The sequence below is a fragment of the Notothenia rossii genome (assembly GCF_949606895.1).
Source record: "Notothenia rossii genome assembly, chromosome: 8".
Taxonomy (NCBI): Eukaryota; Metazoa; Chordata; class Actinopteri; order Perciformes; family Nototheniidae; genus Notothenia; species Notothenia rossii.
In genome coordinates, this window is record NC_136906.1 from 21697134 (window position 1) to 21705590 (window position 8457).

General features: G+C 40.3%; 1 long non-coding RNA gene across 1 annotated transcript; it reads left to right on the top strand.

Annotated features, from left to right (window-relative positions):
- The first annotated feature begins 522 nt into the window (after window positions 1-522).
- On the top strand, window positions 523-4119 carry LOC307016058. The gene is made up of 3 exons (XR_013801736.1): window positions 523-838; window positions 2881-3126; window positions 3304-4119. It is a non-coding gene; the product is annotated as an uncharacterized lncRNA (long non-coding RNA).
- Window positions 4120-8457: the final 4338 nt, after the last annotated feature.

Sequence of the window (8457 nt, forward strand, 5' to 3'; positions counted from 1 at the left end):
AATCTCCCATGAGCCATGAGTGCACTGCCCATCAGCCACGCCCCGACACATGGGTTCACGCCAGCCAATCACAACGCTTTGATGCGTTCAAGTGCATTATTCTGGCACAGGAAGATTATGTTATAGGACATTAACGATAAAACAGAATATTGTTGTTCTATTTTTAGACACATCTCGCGATTGACTGGGAATCTCCCCGATCGACTGGTTGGGCACCCCTACCCTATAGAGGGGCGAAGTCCCGCCCATCTACTTCCGACCCATGGGATCCCGGAAGCGGAAAATTATACATTGAAGTCAATGGAGAGAGAAAAGTCATCTTTCGATCCTGTTTGAATTGTGCCACGAATGACACATATGATGTTTGTCAAATTAAAAGAACATTTTGCAAATCAAAAAAATAAAAATGTGTCGTAAAACTCTCAAATTACACATTTTTTTGTGTGAAATCGCTCAGTGAACTACAGGTCTCTGGTCTTGCACAATACGCGTCACGATCACAAAGATGGCCGTCACGTTAGCATTGGGCATGTTGAGAGCTGTACATACACGAAAGGGGAGTTAGTCGGTTCTGTAAGAGCCAGCATGCGGGACCGGCTTTACAAGGTTTCAGTGAGTAATGTCAGTGCAATGTTTAACGTAGACTCGGTGCACTTTCAAGAAGAGGAGGATTTTATTGAAGAGGATGCCGGTATGGTGGAATCAGATCATGCGGGCGAGTCTAACGTGGTGGAACCATACCAGTTTGAGCCACAGTATTCAAGTAGCGGTAGAGATACAGACGGGAGCGAAAATGGGGACGATGATCCTGTCCGGTGCGGCAGCAGAACACAGACTGGTATACATTTGACTTTAATTCATAGAGATTCTCAATAAATAGTAAATAAATAATAACAAATAGCAGGCACACTTGGCTCCGGCAACAGAACACAGACTGCTATGCATTTGATTATAATTCATAGAGATGTTCATATAGTAAATAAATAATAATACATAGCAGGCACACTTGGCTCAGGCAACAGAACACAGACTGGTATACATGTGATTATAATTCATAGAGATGTTCATATATAGTAAATAAATTATAATACATAGCAGCTATATAAGTACAGTCCATTTACCATTTACTGGTATACAGTGCTTGAATTGGAATAAAAAAGGTGCCAGTACTCTAAATCAGCAACAAGTATTTGGCACAAAGTCATAGTATATCCTATAATGCTGGTGGGTTTGTCTCTTTACTGTATATTTTAGAAAGGCTCGCTGTACTTAAACAAAATGACTCAGGGTGCATCTGAGATTAGAGGGGGTGCAGTGGTAAAGTGCTATTTTTATAAGTGGGGAGTGGACCTGAAACCCTCTAGTCTAGGGGGGTCCGGGGGCATGCTCCCCCGGGAACATTTTTTTTTAAATATTGAAGTTAGATGCATCAATCTGGTGCAATTTGAGAGCAAAATGAAGAGATATATGGATACCTCTCAACATCCATAATGAAACAACTGTCAACAGATTTACTTTTTCTTTATGGATATAAAAGAAAGTAAAGCTTGACTCCTACTGGCTGGTTAAATGACTCCTCGTCCCTGAGGCCACTACCAGTTTTTTGTGCCATTTTGCTGGATTTATTTGTCAATAGCTTTGCTGCACAAAGTGATGGCCCTCTAGTTTAAATCTACTACCCCAAAAGAAACATATGGAGATGGGTTACTATTTAAAAAAAATAGCAAATCTATTTGGGAACAGTGGGGCCGGGCCTCAAATCCTATAGGGGGGGGTCCGGGGGCATGCTCCCCCGGTAAGATTTTTTTTTAAATGTTGGACTTAAATGCATCAATCTGGTGCACTTTGAGGGGGAAATAAAGAGACTACACCCATATGAAACAAAAATGTATACATTTAAATAATCATAAAATCATAAGTACATGGCCATAACCAATAACATACAATATCCAATATGAAAAAACATTGAAACTTGTTTATTTATTTGTTTTTGGTTCATTTATAGTTGTGAGTGTGTCTGGGCTCCTGAATCGGCCTCTCCTGTCTCCCTCCTCTCCCCCCTGCTCCTCTTTGAGGCAACAGCAAAGACTAGTTTTAGCTCTCAACAAGTTTATCTTACCTTTTTTCACCAAGTTAACATTTTGTTTGTATTATTCATGCATATTTTACTAATCACTACCCCCTCAAATGGAAATATGTGTTTACATAAATGGTGACCGAACCGTTTGAGACCCACTGAGATAACTTAAACTACGTTAACTATCTAAAGACTCAGAGAGTAATTGACCTCACCAGAGCTGAAGTTATCAGCCTCTCAGTCTGTCAGCAAAGGACTCTCCCTCCACCTTGTTGTTGAAACAGCTCCTGATATCCGTTAGCGCAGCTAGCTAGCACCAGATGCTAACAACAATACACGTAACCGGTGCGCGCACTTTCTCGCTCGCTCGCGCCACACATACACCAACACACACCCTCCCGAGCTTGAATGACACACAGAGACCAATCGAGGGCATTAGTATGATCTGTATGAAAGTGGCAATGTCGGCAGGCCACGTCATGTAGACAGCCAGTCACCCTCTGTGAGGCAGAGTCAGACCCACATTTGCGCTGCGTTGCGTTTACAATATACGTATATTGCCGGCGGCTGAGTACCGGCATTTTACTGAGTACCGGTACCACATGGGTAAAAATCAGAAGTGCCGGTACTGCGTACCGGTGAGTACCGGCCCAATTCAAGCACTGCTGGTATACATTTGATTATAATTCATAGACACTTGGCTCAGGTAACTGCATCACACTCTGCTAGGCTTGGAACTCACCACAGAAGTAGGTCTCCTCCTAAAAATGCAATTATTTCTTAACTATCTTTTGTACATTTAGGTGTACATGGGAAAAATGTACAATCATGGTAACAATTGAAGAGTGCCAATGCTGCCAAGAAAAGGATGTCATGGTGGCCAAAATGGAGGAATTCAATGAATATGAGGGAGATGGTGCAAACATAACCAGCGTAATAGATCACCCAGGATTCCAATCAAATTGTCTGGATGTTTGGGTGTTGCAGACAGCCTACCATCATTATTCAAAGAGGGACAGACAACAAGCAGGTGATCAGCCACGTAATGAGTAAGTTACTTGTGTTCACAAATTTGTAGAGCTCACAAATTTGATGTATTTTTGAGAAGTCATTTTTTTGGGGTTATTATTTTTGGGTCACTCTGGCAAAGTCACAGAATAAATAGATAAATAAGCAAATAAGGTTGAAGTGATTACCATTGACATTTATGATCTTGTATTTTACAGAATGTATCGCTATGTGGCATACCGCCAGCTAGTGAGATTTTGCTGGGGAATACTTGGTAAGAACCACAGAATCCCACTGCCATCATGTGCCATTAAAAAGATCCAGGCGACGTTTCCATCTGACATCTACACGTCGTTTAAGTATCCAGCACTTGATTAGAGTCAATAACAAAACTGATTGTCAGTTCAGTGATTAAATCTGCTTCTAAACAGCGCAACAACCTCTCTCTTGTCTGGTTTTTCCATCGACTGCTGAGTGGATCTGGGACATCGAAAGGTTCCTCATCGACATTGTTTTCGCACAAGCGTAGAGTCTCGGTCAAGAGTTCGGTAACATACTCTGCAAAAAAGATGTTTTATAATCAAGAATTACATACTATATTTTCTAGTCCCCCAATTATGCATAGCATGCCCTGAGGCACTTTGCATAATTAATCATTTTAGTTGAAACTACACTCCATTCTCACATAGCTCAATTTTCAATATTTACACAATAATGTCGTCCAAGATTGAATGTTTTTCATTAATTTGGTAAAACGGTATAATTAATGTTATTATTCTCTCACTTTCACTTTCTTAGCATATGTAGCTGCTGTATTCACACGTCTAACTACATGACCACCTTTCTTTGCTTTGTGGAATTTCACAGTGTATTGGAGTTGTCCTGTACTGGTTTTGGCATGCTTCCTGCCAGAGTTCTCATTGTAGTGCAGTGCTGCTAGGATCAACCTACAAAATAAATACATTTATTGTATAGAGAGAGAAAGAGAGAGAGATTTCATAGGGATTTTAGCGTTTGCAGGCCATTTACATGCACACAAACCCATAGATCTCACTACAGGAGAGGGGAAACCCCCAAAAAATAAGAACTTGGCAAATAGATACTTTGGAACAACCAACAGGGATTCAAACTTGCTGTCCAGCTGACCTGAAACGTGGCCGTGCCTGCATAGACTTGTGGTGTATTCGTGGAGGGGGTCCTTTTGCACATCAATTTCATTCTGAAATGTACAAAACACAGCACAACTTTACAAATACATTTTTGAAACTAGCTTGAAATTGTATTGAAAGTGTTACAGGCTTGGCCTGTCACTTCAAGAGTAGCAGCCGCAAGGGGTCGTGGGTTTTGGAGTCTGTGTGTGTGTAAAATGTGATGGCCAAGGCGAAGTGCGAAGGTATGAAGAGAGATACGAAAGCATGGGCGGACTGGGACACAAATTCAGCCCGGGACGTTCAGACGCACCGGCCCAAGCGTGCGGAACACCCTTGTAGCCTACAGATAAATTATACATCCATGCTAATATACTGTTATGGCTAGATTCCCCAGAGTCAAGCCATAACTGCAGCTGTCTCACTTTCCTCAGGGTCAAATGCATAAGAAGAACACCAGCAATCAATTAAATTACCAATATTATATCAAATTCGGAAAGGAACTGCTTGTCTAATTCAGGCCTATAAAATAAATGCAATCGTGAATTGGCCACAAATCTCTGTCCTTATTATTTAATATTATTGAATATTATTATTTAAAATGATAATATTATATAATTTAACTTGGAATATCATGAGCATATGACTATCCTAATGCATCTAACTTTATGCACAATATAATAGTCTGGCCAACCCTGCAGCCCGTTCTAGGTTCTGATTGGCTCTCTAGGTTGGCATTCTAGCTTCTAACTGGCTGTCCAGGTTGTCAATCACAGCCGTGGGCAAATTATGCTAGTCGTAACATTGCTAAACCTTTTCATGACGGTTTTCTCAGGGAGCTTGTCTGATGAGTGGACCTCTGACGCAGGCCTCGCCCTCTCCCGGCCCAGTCCTTTCAGTTAATGTATTAGCCTACTTTCAAAAACATAAGATTAACAACCTATCAATAGCCCCGTAGTCTGTATTCTATCTATATGGCGCTGGTCTGTAGGCCTATCCAATACAGTGTCAATGTAACTGATTACTGTGAAGAACGTGAATACACGGAGGTTCTTCCCACGGCACCCGAAGCCCCGTTTTCATGCTTTTTCCCCTCGAAATGTCTGGGCAGCTGGTCACCGGCCGGTCGCCGGCTGGTCACCGGCAACGAGCCAAGTCAGAAACCTGAAACTAAGGTTTTACTACGGAGAAACCGTTAGTAAATAAGGTAACACAAGTTTATACATAATATAAAATCTAATAACATTCATAATACAACATGTGGTTGAATTGATTGAGAGAGCAATGCTATAAAATCAGACAATTAAATATATGAATTATGTACATACATGTGATGAAGATACAAATTGTATTTTTACACAGTCCGTTCTGTATACTTACTGGTGTACACACAGCTTCCTCCCCAGTGTGGATGTCCAATAGATTGTCGCTATCCTCAGTTCTGTCAGTGGCTTCATTGAACAAAGTTTCCAATACATGTATATTGACATTTTTCATAATTTGAAGCGGTTGTAGGCCTATGAGGTATACTTTTACTATAAATGCTGTGGGCAAAGTGCATGCAATCATATATGGGATCATGACTTCATCAACTCATAAATGTGTGAGATGTGACATGTCATTTTGATTCAGGCTTTATGCTTAAAGCAAGTAGCGCGGCTTACCTTCGCTCTCTCCCTTTTGGCGAATGCATTTCGCCGTCTCTTTAATAATTGATAATTTTTTGGCCACAAAAACATCCCATAGCCAGATTTGGAGACGGCCCCACATCCCCATACCACACATCGATGGCCGATTATTCTTCGCGTTTTGTTGTTGTGCATCCTTTGTTTTAATATTTGCCGCTTCAAGGCATTTAAACAATGGTGACTCAGCTGTCTTCTGCTCAGCTGTGTTCTACTCATGACGTCACCGCCGGAAATGACCGAAGTTGTTGTTTCCAGAGCTACGAACGATCGTTACTAACTGACAACATTTGTATGCTGTTATAATCGTGATTTATTAAAAAATACATCAATAATAAAACATATGGCACATTTCACAATACAAATGCAACCTCTATCATGTACTAAGCCCACTAACAGGTGCTAAAAGCATTTCGTAAGCTCTTTAAGGACTTTGTGGTCTCTGTGTATGCTTTGGATAACATTAGTGTTCACAAGAACAAGATCGCTCCCGTGTTTTGTTTTAGTTGCTCGGCCAGTTGAAGCGGCCAGTTTTATATCGACTATATGTGTGATCTCCTTTTTACATCTCGTTGTGTCATTTGAGTTTATTTGCTGTGTGTAGATTCAAGGACTTTGGTTGTCTTGTCAATTTGTTTGGTTATCTAGGCACAGCTGCGTGTGACTCCCTCTGGTACACTGGTATGTGTTTTCCTAATGTAGAGAGCATTGATTAATTAATAAACTACACACTGACTCTAGATCCTGACCAAATCCTTTTTTGTTGATCAAATGTTTTTCAAAAATGTATTGTATATTATATAACAGCTGCACATCACAGACCGGAGTCTCTGCTACTGTGGACCACGAAGGAGGCGATCATCATCCCCATCCCCAAAGACCCTGCATGGCATGGAAATCTCCTCCTCCTGGAAAGATTCTACACCCAGCATATGCTCCCTGTGTTGGCCAGTAGAGAGGAGGACATTTAAATAAACATACTCTTAACACCCTCGGACTCTGCGTTGTGTTTCGTATGTGTGATGGGGTGTTATGCAGAGGGGAGGAAAACAGGACACGGCAGATTGGGATTGTGGTGGAGATGCTGAGCAGTTATTTAATTGTTGCATGTAATTATTATTATACTGCGTGCTTCTTAGTTATTCCATCTTTTGCTGTAACATGGATCTGTATGTAACTCTATATGTACTTGTTATCTACCACACTTCCTTCTACATCATACACCATCATTATACATGATGGTGTATATAGGATATATATATTTGTATACATATCTATAAATTGTATAATTTGATATTTCGTATTTGGGATTTCTCTTTTGTCCACTCAAATACACTTGGCCCTTTCTCTTTTCCATGTGGAAAATGGCAGCTGCATATTCTGCTTTTCTCATCTGGCTCCCTGTCTGCTCGTCTACAATGAGAAAATTATATAATTAATTACTAATAATCATTTAAACCTGTTATTTCCAATATTTCACAGATTCTTCATGTAAACTTAAGAGCAAAGCTGTATGTTGAGTATGTCAGCTTTGCTTGGTTCATCTTACTGGGGGGCAGCTACATGGATGTCGGTGCAGTCCACAATCATTTTGCAGTTAAAGGCAGAATTAATTTATTATTGACTCAGAATGAAGCACAACTTCATGTCATACAATACATTGACTTTATTTGTAATTGTGTAAAAAAAATATGAATATTGATTAGCAAGCAGGACCTGCAGGAACAGAGAATGGTGATGGATGGAGCTGGGAAGAGAGAAGAATAAAGAAAACAGATCAACTTTATTATCGGATATAAAAAATTCAATTTCAAAACAAGTTGCCGCTCTTACAGTTTTCTTGTATGTAAAGATGATTTCACATGACCAATGCAAAATATCACACACAATACATGTGTGTCTCTGGGGGGTGCATTGTGCCTTTGATGTATATAAATAATATACCATAACCAAATACTATTACGTACAGTGGAAATCAGGTTGCCAGAGCAGGTCAGTCCAGTGTGCATGTTCCTCAGGATCTCAGCAGTTACAGGTGAGGTAAAGAAAATAAAAGAGAAAAAGTTCAGTAACAACACTTTAAAGTAACAACACTGAATAATTATCTCTTTTAATAATTTTCTCTCAGTAATCACTCAACTACTGTCTTTCCAACAAACAGATTGACTCACTCTCACTATCATAACAATGAAACACGTCCAGAAGAATGTCATGCAAAGCTGCCTGCCTTCCTTCCTTCGACTCTCCCTGAACTGCCTGATATTTTAATGTTCAATGTTAACCATTTGTGCAGATAGCATGAAGTAGAAAAGATCCCCGATGCTAATGTGGCGTTAGCCTACCTCCCGCCCTCTTAGCACCTGGTGGAGGGGGCGATAGGCTACTCTTCAAATGTTTCACAAAATACTCACCATCATGACTACTCTTACTGTTTAACATTTTGGTTTACTTCATGTTAAGGCAAATACAAATGACAAGGCTAAGTAATGTAATGTAATGCTAACTAACATGCTCGCTACTAGCTAGGTAGCTAACTTGA